The 13,504-nt window shown below is 43.1% G+C and overlaps 1 pseudogene; it reads left to right on the top strand.

The window, feature by feature from the left end:
* The first annotated feature begins 10,543 nt into the window (after window positions 1-10,543).
* LOC139448724 (putative nuclease HARBI1) lies at window positions 10,544-13,200 on the top strand (annotated as a pseudogene).
* Window positions 13,201-13,504: the final 304 nt, after the last annotated feature.

The raw sequence follows: 13,504 nt of genomic DNA, 5'->3' as shown, positions 1-13,504 counted from the left end.
TACGACTGTGTTGTGTTAGTACTGACATTATCAACAAATGATAGGTTTGACTCTTCATTAATATATTATTGTTTTCTACGGTACAGTAGCTGGAATGGCAATACAAGTGATGTTACTATCAACATGTACACGTACCTTGGACAACCAGAATCCAGTTAGGTATCCGACAGCGAAATAGAATCCTGTATGAACTACACCCGCCACCCCATATACTCCAACCAGCAACACACCTCACACAAACAGATCTGCTTGAAAATCTGTGCTATGTTAATTTACTTCCTCTTAAAGTATTCAGTGTTTGGGCGACTGTTATCAGCCAAGTGGATTAACAAAGTATTCAATAAGGTGCCCAAGCTTTGCTTTAACCCGCTACATTGACATACTCATCTCGATGCCAGTCTGTTACTGCAAAGGGTGGTTGCTATGTGGTTGCTATGTGGTGTTAAAAATGTGACAGGCAAACACATCGTTTTTTCCGTGTAAGTGCAGTTTGTAATTATTCCGTGTAGTCACTTCCGTGTTTTTATCGCTTTCAATATAGCCCTTGAATGTGACTGAAAGGGGGGGGGGGGGGGGGGGGGGGGGGGCGGTCGAAGTTATTCAGATTTACACGATTTCCTCCTTGGTAAAACCCACGAGCAGGGTTATGGTGCTGACAAACCAAGAATCATAATCAGTGCGATCGTCGGGTTATGACACAACCAAGGGACGCAACCCTACACAGAGAATTGCAGCACCTTAGAAGACACGTGATTCATCCCTGAATGAGATAAAGGGAACTGTTTGGAGGTACAAAACTGAACGAACGATATACCATCCTGTGTGATTGGTAGCGATGGCATTAGAATATTATGTGACTAACCCACAGACATCATCACATGACATGTTTGACTTGAGCCTCTGGACCTGGATAGCATCATTAAAAAAGTCCAAGGTAACTGAATCAGTTTCCTGTTTCAGCGGTTTCAGTACATGCAGTGCGAAACTAACTCTTAGTCACTGGAAATATATATGTTTTATAGAAACAAATAACTCTATTTAAATTTAAAAAGAGCCCAAGTGAAATGGGAGATTCAAGAACCTGAGAAAAATCTAGACGTGCTTCATTTAGGGCTTTCGCATTACAGAAAGGGCTGGGCAGAAGGGCAAATAATATGGTTCAGGGACTGTGAGACATACCACTGATGTGCAGCATCACAGTTTAACAATTCATAGCCCTACTGTGGGTAAACTAACGTGATCGGGTGGTCAGGCTCGTTGACTTGATTGATGCATGTCATCGATCCCAGTTGCGTGGATTGATGCTCATGATGTCAACCACTGGATTGTTCGGTCCAGACTCTATTTCCAGACCGACTTCGTATAGTTGGAATATTGCTGAGTGCGGCGTCAACGAACAAACAAACATGACGGGGTGGTTAACTCGTATCCTTTGAGATACGTTCTTCAGTTGCTGACATGTTTTGACAAGCACTCCCGAACTATAGCCTGAATAACATACAACCCATTCATTTGTAGAAGTAGTATAGTAGAATCGGTCTACTTTCAGGTTCTCGTTTTGCATTAACCATTATATAGTTTGATGTACTCTCTGCGAGGCCGTGAACACTGAATGTATCGTACCGCCATGTGTTTCATTTACCCACAAATTGAAAACAAAGGCAGATTGAGATCCAAAGTGTTTGTTTGGGGCAATATTTGTTTATGTTTAGGCTCTGTGCATCACGTCACGTTACCTGAAGTCGTTTTGCGTTCGTCATCACTCGCCCCTTTCCGTAACCACACTCCTGCGCAGTGGTGACTCAGCGTAACACTACTGCCGCAGGCTAATTTGCATATCACGTGAGCGGACTTTCCTCTTGTTTGTAAACAAACGCGCTTTTTTCAGAAATCAGAATAGAACGGACTCATGCTTTACATATAGTTTTCCATAATCATATATACTGAACCGCAAAAGAAACGTCATCATGGATAGATATGTGTGAAACCTTATTTGCCTAAACATACTTTGCGACATATTAAAAAGATGAAACCTGCCAAACTGATCATCAAGGTTGACATTAAAGTCAGTAGCTCGTGTGTCCGCCATGTGCATTGATGACTGCAGTGCAACGTCGATACATGGAATGGATGAGGCGGTTGATGAAGGCCATAGGCACTTGAGCCCCACCACTCCGAGGAACGCCTGACGCAGTTCAGCTGCAGTTGTCGGCCTTGGTCGGACGTCATCCAGCCGTGTTTGAATCTCGTCCCACGGGTGCTCAATGTGATCTAAATCGGGACTGAGGGCAGGCCACTGCATGGTTCTGATGCCATTCCGCTGAAGGAAATCTCTTGCTGCTCTCGCTGTGGGGGCACGAGCGTTATCATGTTGAAACTCGTGGTTGCCGCGACGTGCCAAATGAGGTATGGCGTGTGGTCGTCTCAAGACTTGATCAATGTATTGAGCTGCTGTGACACCATTGCCTCTCCCTGGACCGATATTCTGGAAGACCACAGGTCCGACCCTCTGTGCAAGACCAATTCCACCCCACACCATGATGTTCCGACCACCCCACGAGTCTCTCCCAACAACACAAGCATCCGAATAACGTTCCCCACCTCCCTCCCTCTCCTCTCTCTCTCTCTCTCTCTCTCTCTCTCTCTCTCTCTCTCTCTCTCTCTCTCCTCTCTCTCTCTCTCCTCTCTCTCTCTCTCTCTCTCTCTCCTCTCTCTCTCTCTCTCTCTCTCTCTCTCTGTGACAGTGGAGGTGTCTGCTCGTTAATCTTTGACGCACGGTGTCCGCACTAAAGTGTACCCATGGTCTGTCGAGCAGTTTCCGCAGCAGTAACAGAGCGAACTTGAAGATGCTGTCGCACAATCTGAGGATCCTGACGTCGGATGGTGACCCTTGGTCTTTCACTACGTGGTCGGTCATCTGTAGTGTTGGTGGTCTGGTACCATTTCTTGAGCCTGTTTCTGGTTCTTACGTGGACTTGAAATGCATTGGCTACTCGCCGGGCGGTTTGTCCAGCTTGCATGCGTCCAAGGGCTTGGTTTTGTGATTTCTTGTCAATCTTGGCATGTGGTAGCAATTCAATAACGAATGAATGTTATTCGATCTGGGTGGATTTTTATAGGGCAAGCAATGGGGGAAGGCATGTGCATTTCAATTTGCACGGAACTCATGTGCATCGGGTTACCATGGCCGTAACCGTAATGCGTCATCTGCTTTGTTTTTTTATCAACAAATTTAATTTTTCCGGACGATGTTAAATCTTATAAACTTTGACAAACATTACCCAGATATCTAAATGACAACTCTTCATGCAGTGTTACTTGGGGTGACGTTTCTTTTGCGGTTCATTATAGATATGCTACTACAACTGCGACAGTGAGTTGCATGACAATACATATTTACACGTCAAATTGACCTATCGCATGCTCTCCGTTGGGCTTCGATGATAGCACGTGCAACCGTAAACCAATGTAAACATATAATAACTACACAAATGGAAATAGTTTTTTTACGATTTAGGATATTTTCTCGATGAAAGTTGACCATTCTATGACATATGTTTATCTAGATATGGGGACGTGTCAAAAATGAAACAGATGAAAAACATGGCGCTGGCCTGTGGCAGAGGTACTCTGCTGGTCGCATGGAACTCTGGGTAGGAGAGTGTTCCATAACCTGCACGAAGACTCGTCCCCCTATCGATGAATGTTATGTGCGAAAATACGACAAACCAATCAGATTGCGCATATGATTTTAAGTTATTCGTCAAAAAATCCCTAAGAAATAATTAATGATTTTACATATGTCTTGCATCTAAAAATATACCTATGACACAGTTAAATGTGTTCAATCATACTGTATAATTCCGCATGTCCTAATGTGCTTTAAATTGCATCTGAAATATATATACTATATGGGGAAATATATGTGAACCATTACGCAACGAGTACACAATCGTTATAGGTATGCCCGTTTGCGCTAAGACGGCACCCGGTCGTTTTGCTGTAAGGAGCTTAATTTGCAGTGCAACGTTACAGACTGATCAAAGGTTGCTATTCTAAACTAACAATTCATATCAGTAGATGATAGTTGAGTTGTTGCCTCTTTTGACAAACCTCCTTACAGTGGCTATTTAGTAGCAGTGCTGTGTGGAGTGTGTGTTATCAGCTGTTCGATATCAAATACATGTGCGAGATGATGATGCAGGGCTTAGGTAGCTGATCATAAAGTGCCTTGAGATCAACCTGATTTAGAGAAGAAGACGAGGGAACATAGAGAGAGCACAAGGTTATAACAATGTGCAATGTCACACGGACAGCAACAGCTTGCAGTGGAGTATTCAGAGAAACAGGGCTGTGGATGACACCCTGCTTTACCAAGATTGAAGACCCTCCAGTGGCTTTAGGCCCTGGAGGAGAAAAGAAATTATACGAATTATATTGTCGTATATCAAGGTGATCGGTATCTTTAAAATAGGTTTCCTGTAAACAAACTGCTGAAGGTTTAAAATCTTGAATCAATAACTGTAAATCATTGAAATTAGTCTTTAGTCCTCTTCAATTCCACTGAATAAGGGTATGTGAGCTGTTCATGGTGGCTCAATTGGGATGGGGGACCACTCCCATGGACTGGGAGTGAAGGACTGACCTCCATCTCCAAAGGTTCAAACTGATTATGAACCTTTACAGGGAATAACTGAGTGTCAGGCACCTCCAAGTGCTGGAGGGCCCTGGCCTTTTTTTTGATTGCTTCTTTGTTTGTTTGTTTTTTGAAAGGTGGGCTTTGTCCTGGACTGGTTTTTTTGACAGATTCTGGTTGGGATGTTGGGTCTGAAGTTGAATCCGATGTTGGCTGCGATGCTACAACGTCTGTCTGAGAGGATGGTGTAGCTAAAGTGTACAAAGCTGGAGAGATCTGAGTTTGTTCATCAAGGATGAGATGTTTATCCACCCAAGATAGTGAAGTTTGGCATGTAGTGGAGACCATTGAAGGTCTGACAACAGGGGCCGCAGAGGAAATTGAAGGCTGACAGGAAACTGCAAAGGTAAAATAGATATGTGTGTAATTTAGTAATACTGCCATCTTCTTTCTTGTTGGTAAATCGCTTCACAGCAATTATCCCTTGATTTTTTAACTCAGCTGTAATTTCCTCCTCACTCATATCGGAAAGACAACGAGCCCGGTCTCTAACTATGCCTCGACAGGAGTTCGGTGTACTGAGCACTGAGACAACAACTGGTGTATTCACAAACTGCTTTAATTTCAAGAGATTGTCAGATTGTTGTCTCCGTGCACATTCCACTACCAGTGAACCGCTACGGAGGCGTGTAACATTCTTGACCTCTCCACAGATGCCTTTAATGCCAAAGGAGATGGCAAATGGGTTCAGTTTCAAGGGATTGTCATCAGAAGATTAGATCACAATGAATCTTGGCCACGAGTCAACAATGTCAGGAGAGCCTTCATCAGATGATAGAGACTCAACAATTCTACGTTTATTTTTTGGATGAACCAGATGGAATGGGAAGAGCCATGGTGTAGGAAAAGGTTTCGACATCCGTGTTCCCCACCCGCCATGGAGTGTCAACAAGGACGATGGTGCAGTGGAAGCCCGCCTGTACCACCAGGGTTACAGGGATGTTATACTCCAGAAATAAAGACGTGAATAGCTGTCGTTAATAAAAGAGAAATGTCAGGCTGGTTCGGCCCATGGCATTGTCCTATAAAAACACAGAATTCAGCGGTCCGTATCACCAGATTGGCCCAAGTGCCACCGCCTTCTGGCATAGGAGTCTAGGCAAAATTAAAATTCACACAATCAAGGTTATGACATATCCTGATCAAAAATAGTTATATATATTTCGAAATGTTCAAATATACCATGCACAGGGCATGACGTGACCAGCCGATTGATAGAATCCGGCCAATTCTACCACCCGTCTAGGTGAAGTAAGGGTCGAAGTGGTGTGTTGGGCAAAAGGAACACTGTTCCTGGCTCCAGTGCCCTCAACCACCAGAATCCCGTCCTCCACCGACACAGGGGCGCAACCCACGGCAAACAGGTTGCCCAATTCGGTCGCCTTTTACGACCAGCAATGGGGTGCTGTGGACAAATTCTACCCCGAGTCCACACGGGGGAAGAGCTATTAGCGCCACCCAGCACTCATCACGAGGAGGTTGCTCTTCTCGAGTGCCCAAAACATTCAGAATGAACGGCGGGTGTGTGTGTCTATAGGACATGTTAAATACATCATTCAGAATGAACGGCGGGTGTGTGTGTCTATAGGACATGTTAAATACATCATTCAGAATGAAATGCGCGTGTGTGTGCATATCGGGCATCTGAAATACATCATTTAGAACGAAAGGCGGGTATGTGTGCATAGCGGATATCTTAAATACATCAATCAGAATGATGAAAGGTGGGCGTGTGTGTGCATATCGGACATCTTTAATACATCATTCAGAATGAAAGTCAGGTTTGTGTGCATAGGACATGTTCAATACACCTTTCAAGATGAAAGGCGGGTTTGTGTGTATATCCGACATGTCAAATACATCATTCAGACTGAAAGGCGTGTGTGTGTGTATGACATGGGGTAGCCTAGCGGTAAAAGCGTTCGCTCGTCACACCGAAGACCCGGGTTCGATTTCCGACATGGGTACAATGTGTGAAGCCCATTTCTGGTGTCCCCCACCGTGATATTGCTGGAATATTGCTAAAAGCAGCGTAAAACCATACTCACTCACTCACTCACTATAGGACATCTTAGATACATCATTCAGAATGAAAGGCGGGTGTGCGACTATAGGACATCTTAAATACATCATTCAGAATAAAAGGCGGGTGTGTGTGCATATCAGACATCTTAAATACATCATTCAGAATGAAAGGCGTCTGTGTGTGCATAGCGGACATCTTAATTACATCATTCAGAGTGAAAGGGGTCTGTGTGTGCATATCGGACATCTTAATTACATCATTCAGAGTGAAAGGCGGGTATGTGTGCATAGCGGACATATTAAATACATCATTCAGAATGAAAGGCGGGTGTGTGTGTGCATATCGGACATGTTAAATACATCATTCAGAATGAAAGGCGGTAGTGTGTCTATAGGACATCTTAAATACATCATTCAGAATGAAAGGCGGGTGTGTGTCGATAAGACATCTTAAATACATCATTCAGAATGAAAGGCGGTCGTGTGTGTGCATATCGGACATCTTAAATACATCATTCAGAATGAAAGGCGGCCGTGTGTATGCATAGCGGACATCTTAAATACATCATTCAGAATGAAAGGCGGGCGTGTGTGTGCATAGCAGACATCTTAAATACATCATTCAGAGTGAAAGGCGCTTATGTGTGCATAGCGGACATCTTAAATACATCATTCAGAATGAAAGGCAGGCGTGTGTGTGCATAGCGGACATCTTAAATACATCATTCAGAATGAAAGGTGGGCGTGTGTGTGCATAGCGGACATCTTAAATACATCATTCAGAATGAAAGGCGGGCGTGTGTATGCATAGCGGACATCTTAAATACATCATTCAGAATGAAAGGCGGGCGTGTGTGTGCATAGCGGACATCTTAAATACATCATTCAGAGTGAAAGGCGGGCGTGTGTGTGCATAGCGGACATCTTAAATACATCATTCAGAATGAAAGGCGGGCGTGTGTGTGCATAGCGGACATCTTAAATACATCATTCAGAGTGAAAGGCGCGTATGTGTGCATAGCGGACATCTTAAATACATCATTCAGAATGAAAGGCGGGCGTGTGTGTGCATAGCGGACATCTTAAATACATCATTCAGAATGAAAGGTGGGCATGTGTGTGCATAGCGGACATCTTAAATACATCATTCAGAATGAAAGGCGGGCGTGTGTGTGCATAGCGGACATCTTAAATACATCATTCAGAATGAAAGGCGGGCGTGTGTGTGCATAGCGGACATCTTAAATACATCATTCAGAGTGAAAGGCGGGCGTGTGTGTGCATAGCGGACATCTTAAATACATCATTCAGAATGAAAGGCGGGCGTGTGTGTGCATAGCGGACATCTTAAATACATCATTCAGAATGAAAGGCGGGCGTGTGTGCGCATAGCGGACATCTTAAATACATCATTCAGAATGAAAGGCGGGCGTGTGTGTGCATAGCGGACATCTTAGATACATCATTCAGAATGAAAGGCGGGCGTGTGTGTGCATAGCGGACATCTTAAATACATCATTCAGAATGAAAGGCGGGCGTGTGTGTGCATAGCGGACATCTTAAATACATCATTCAGAATGAAAGGCGGGCGTGTGTGTGCATAGCGGACATCTTAAATACATCATTCAGAATGAAAGGCGGGTATGTGTGCATAGCGGACATCTTAAATACATCATTCAGAATGAAAGGCGGGCGTGTGTGTGCATAGCGGACATCTTAGATACATCATTCAGAATGAAAGGCGGGCGTGTGTGTGCATAGCGGACATCTTAGATACATCATTCAGAATGAAAGGCGGGCGTGTGTGTGCATAGCGGACATCTTAAATACATCATTCAGAATGAAAGGCGGGCGTGTGTGTGCATAGCGGACATCTTAAATACATCATTCAGAATGAAAGGCGGGCGTGTGTGTGCATAGCGGACATCTTAAATACATCATTCAGAATGAAAGGCGGGCGTGTGTGTGCATAGCGGACATCTTAAATACATCATTCAGAGTGAAAGGCGCTTATGTGTGCATAGCGGACATCTTAAATACATCATTCAGAATGAAAGGCGGGCGTGTGTGTGCATAGCGGACATCTTAAATACATCATTCAGAATGAAAGGCGGGTATGTGTGCATAGCAGACATCTTAAATACATCATTCAGAATGAAAGGCGGGCGTGTGTGTGCATAGCGGACATCTTAGATACATCATTCAGAATGAAAGGCGGGCGTGTGTGTGCATAGCGGACATCTTAAATACATCATTCAGAATGAAAGGCGGGCGTGTGTGTGCATAGCGGACATCTTAGATACGTCATTCAGAATGAAAGGCGGGCGTGTGTGTGCATAGCGGACATCTTAAATACATCATTCAGAATGAAAGGCGGGCGTGTGTGTGCATAGCGGACATCTTAAATACATCATTCAGAGTGAAAGGCGGGTATGTGTGCATAGCGGACATCTTAGATACATCATTCGGAATGAAAGGCGGGTATGTGTGCATAGCGGACATCTTAGATACATCATTCAGAATGAAAGGCGGGCGTGTGTGTGCATAGCGGACATCTTAGATACATCATTCAGAATGAAAGGCGGGCGTGTGTGTGCATAGCGGACATCTTAAATACATCATTCAGAATGAAAGGCGGGCGTGTGTGTGCATAGCGGACATCTTAGATACGTCATTCAGAATGAAAGGCGGGCGTGTGTGTGCATAGCGGACATCTTAAATACATCATTCAGAATGAAAGGCGGGCGTGTGTGTGCATAGCGGACATCTTAAATACATCATTCAGAGTGAAAGGCGGGTATGTGTGCATAGCGGACATCTTAGATACATCATTCGGAATGAAAGGCGGGTATGTGTGCATAGCGGACATCTTAAATACATCATTCAGAATGAAAGGCGGGTGTGTGTGCATATCGGACATCTTAAATACATCATTCAGAATGAAAGGCGGATGTGTGTCTATAGGACATCTTAAATACATCATTCAGAATGAAAGGCGGGCGTGTGTGTGCATAGCGGACATCTTAAATACATCATTCAGAGTGAAAGGCGGGTATGTGTGCATAGCGGACATCTTAAATACATCATTCAGAATGAAAGGCGGGCGTGTGTGTGCATATCGGACATCTTAAATACATCATTCAGAATGAAAGGCGGATGTGTGTCTATAGGACATCTTAAATACATCATTCAGAATGAAAGGCGGTCGTGTGTGTGCATAGCGGACATCTTAAATACATCATTCAGAGTGAAAGGCGGGTATGTGTGCATAGCGGACATCTGAAATACATCATTCAGAATGAAAGGCGGGCGTGTGTGTGCATAGCGGACATCTTAAATACATCATTCAGAATGAAAGGCGGGCGTGTGTGTGCATAGCGGACATCTTAAATACATCATTCAGAATGAAAGGCGGGCGTGTGTGTGCATAGCGGACATCTTAAATACATCATTCAGAATAAAAGGCGGGCGTGTGTGTGCATAGCGGACATCTTAAATACATCATTCAGAGTGAAAGGCGCTTATGTGTGCATAGCGGACATCTTAAATACATCATTCAGAATGAAAGGCGGGCGTGTGTGTGCATAGCGGACATCTTAAATACATCATTCAGAATGAAAGGCGGGTATGTGTGCATAGCGGACATCTTAAATACATCATTCAGAATGAAAGGCGGGCGTGTGTGTGCATAGCGGACATCTTAGATACATCATTCAGAATGAAAGGCGGGCGTGTGTGTGCATAGCGGACATCTTAAATACATCATTCAGAGTGAAAGGCGGGTATGTGTGCATAGCGGACATCTTAGATACATCATTCGGAATGAATGCGGGTATGTGTGCATAGCGGACATCTTAAATACATCATTCAGAATGAAAGGCGGGCGTGTGTGTGCATATCGGACATCTTAAATACATCATTCAGAATGAAAGGCGGATGTGTGTCTATAGGACATCTTAAATACATCATTCAGAATGAAAGGCGGGCGTGTGTGTGCATAGCGGACATCTTAAATACATCATTCAGAGTGAAAGGCGGGTATGTGTGCATAGCGGACATCTTAAATACATCATTCGGAATGAAAGGCGGGTATGTGTGCATAGCGGACATCTTAAATACATCATTCAGAATGAAAGGCGGGCGTGTGTGTGCATAGCGGACATCTTAAATACATCATTCAGAATGAAAGGCGGATGTGTGTCTACAGGACATCTTAAATACAACATTCAGAATGAAAGGCGGGTATGTGTGCATAGCGGACATCTTAAATACATCATTCAGAATGAAAGGCGGGCGTGTGTGTGCATATCGGACATGTTAAATACATAATTCAGAATGAAAGACGGGTATGTGTCTATAGGACATGTTCAGTACATCATTCAGAATGAAAAGCGGGTGTGTGTGCAAAGCGGACATCTTAAATACATCATTCAGAATGAAAGGCGGGTGTGTGTCTATTGGACATATACATCATTCATGCTCAAATCCGGTTTTGTGTTCAACTCAAAATTCAGACTCAATAAACAGAGGTTATAAAAAATCTGAGTACGTTTTCGTGCTCATCTTGAGCATGAAATAGGTATGATCTCAAGTACGCTTTGGACCATGATCAACGCTGAGTTCGAGATCAACAATAGCAGCTCACCTGCGTCAGACTCGTCAAGCGAGGCGGGACCCCGTGTTCCGAGAGTGTTTCGCGATCGTTCCATCCCGCTGGAAGATTTAGATGTAGTTTATTTACATGGTCTTCTCGATGTAATTAACCAGGGACCTGTTCGGTTCCACCACTGTTACGACTGCTAGTCTGCCTTGGCTTTTGGGCGACAGGCGCTATGCATCTGCTTGTTGGGGATACCCTAAACATTTCCCGATCTACAGCCGGCAGATGCATGCATACGGGCAGTTTCGTTGGAAGTCTCGAAACTGTCAAGGAGGTTTATAAAGTTACCAGTTGGAGGAGACGCTGTACGAACTAAGGTGGGTGGCATTCGGCAACATTGCAGGTAGGTACGTTTTTACCAATGTGGACATAAATAAATGATTTCATTGGTGTGATTCGTATCTGTGCCATTTGGATTGGTCAGTGAAAAGATTATGGGTTAGGGGTCGAGGTCATGTACATAAATAAAATCAAATTATAATCAAGCGATAGATTTAGCATAAGTTGTAAATGAAAACTAGTAATCATTGTTCAGTACAGTATACCATCTATTGTGATACCATGACACCTTATACTTTCAGGATTCCCAAGTGTAGTAGGGTGGTGCATTGATGGCACAATCATCAAGATACAGCGGCCTTCCGCTGATGAGGGAGACTTCGTGAACCAGAAAGGTTACCATTTCCTAAATGTACAGGTAAATATCTTTAATAAAGGCATAATTTTAATAATCAAATATGCGTAATAATGTATGTGTTGGTTTATGGATGGGGAGATGAGTGACGTTTGTACATGTAAGTCTTTTGTATGTATTGTAAGTTTGGGATTAAATTTCTGATTTGCTATCCCACGGATGTGCTGTGATGCAAATTTCTGCATCACAATTGCAACGGCAGGTGGCCGGGGATCTGTACATGACAGCCGCATTTTCCGGACGTCAGGCAATTTGAAAATGGTAAGACACGATTTTAGAACAATTTGGTAATAATCTTGTGCTAGTGAAACCAGCATATATTTTATCCTGTTATAAAATAATGCCCAAATAGTATCATTTCTGTTATTATAATCATTTGTTAAAATGTCAAGAAGTAGCATGCAAAAACGTCAATCAGTTTGTAAAGTTAAATCAATATACTGATATGTTTGTATGACCTCTTATTGAATAAATGTGACATACAAAGGGGATTTGATTTGGAACCCTTGATAAGTCACTGCTGTGCAAAAAAAACTCCATACCCCTGTAAACCCATTAGCTTGGATTAATATCCTCCTTTTCAATTATTTTTTTCTCACAAGTTATTTTAGAAATATACAACTACATTAATTAGAGTGAATGTATTTGTTCCAGGAGAATGTTTTATTTCATTCATCATGTTCAAGTAAAATATTGAAGTATTGTACTTCTGGATGAGACAAATTTTATTCATACATGGTGATTTTTACTCTTTACAGGTATTCAAATCATAAAACAATCTGTCATTCTTTGAAAAAAATGGACTTGATTTTATTATGTTTAAGGAGAGTACACAGGTTTTCTGCTAAGTTAATCAGGCTACGCATGTCGTTGGTTCCTCCTGATGCCTCTACTGAACCCCACCAACTGTGCCGAGGAACGTTACAATGGGTCATTGTGCAGGACAAGGGTGCTCATTGAGCAGACCTTTGGTGTCCTGAAACAGCAGTTTCAGTGCCTGCACAATGAGCTCAGGGCGACCCCAAGACAGGCTGTGGCCTATGTTGTTGCAGTGTTTTGTTACATAACTTGGGTATAGAAAGGGGAAATATTATAAATCATGATGAAAATCTGGAAAAACGTTAAGCCTCATCATTTCTATATTTTCATATATCCCCAGTTAATGCACAGAGAAAACAACGTTAAGCCTCGTCGTTTCTATATTTTCATATATCCTGAGTTAATACACCTGGAAAAACCTTATGCCGACTCATTTCTATATTTACTACATGCCTGTGAAGAGATTACTCGTTTAATAAACATACAGCTGTATGACACGTTGTGTAATACCAAAGCGCGTCCTTGTGTACTGCTTGAACGAAATTTTCACGAACAAATATTGAAAACCCTTAACATCTTTAGGCTTATTCAACGACATTGTGCGTAGAGA

Source organism: Haliotis cracherodii, unplaced genomic scaffold, assembly GCF_022045235.1.
Source record: "Haliotis cracherodii isolate W230 unplaced genomic scaffold, xgHalCrac1.p SCAF_7, whole genome shotgun sequence".
NCBI lineage: Eukaryota > Metazoa > Mollusca > Gastropoda > Lepetellida > Haliotidae > Haliotis > Haliotis cracherodii.
Note: the sequence above shows the minus strand (reverse complement) of the source record. Positions and strands in the feature narration are given on the sequence as shown.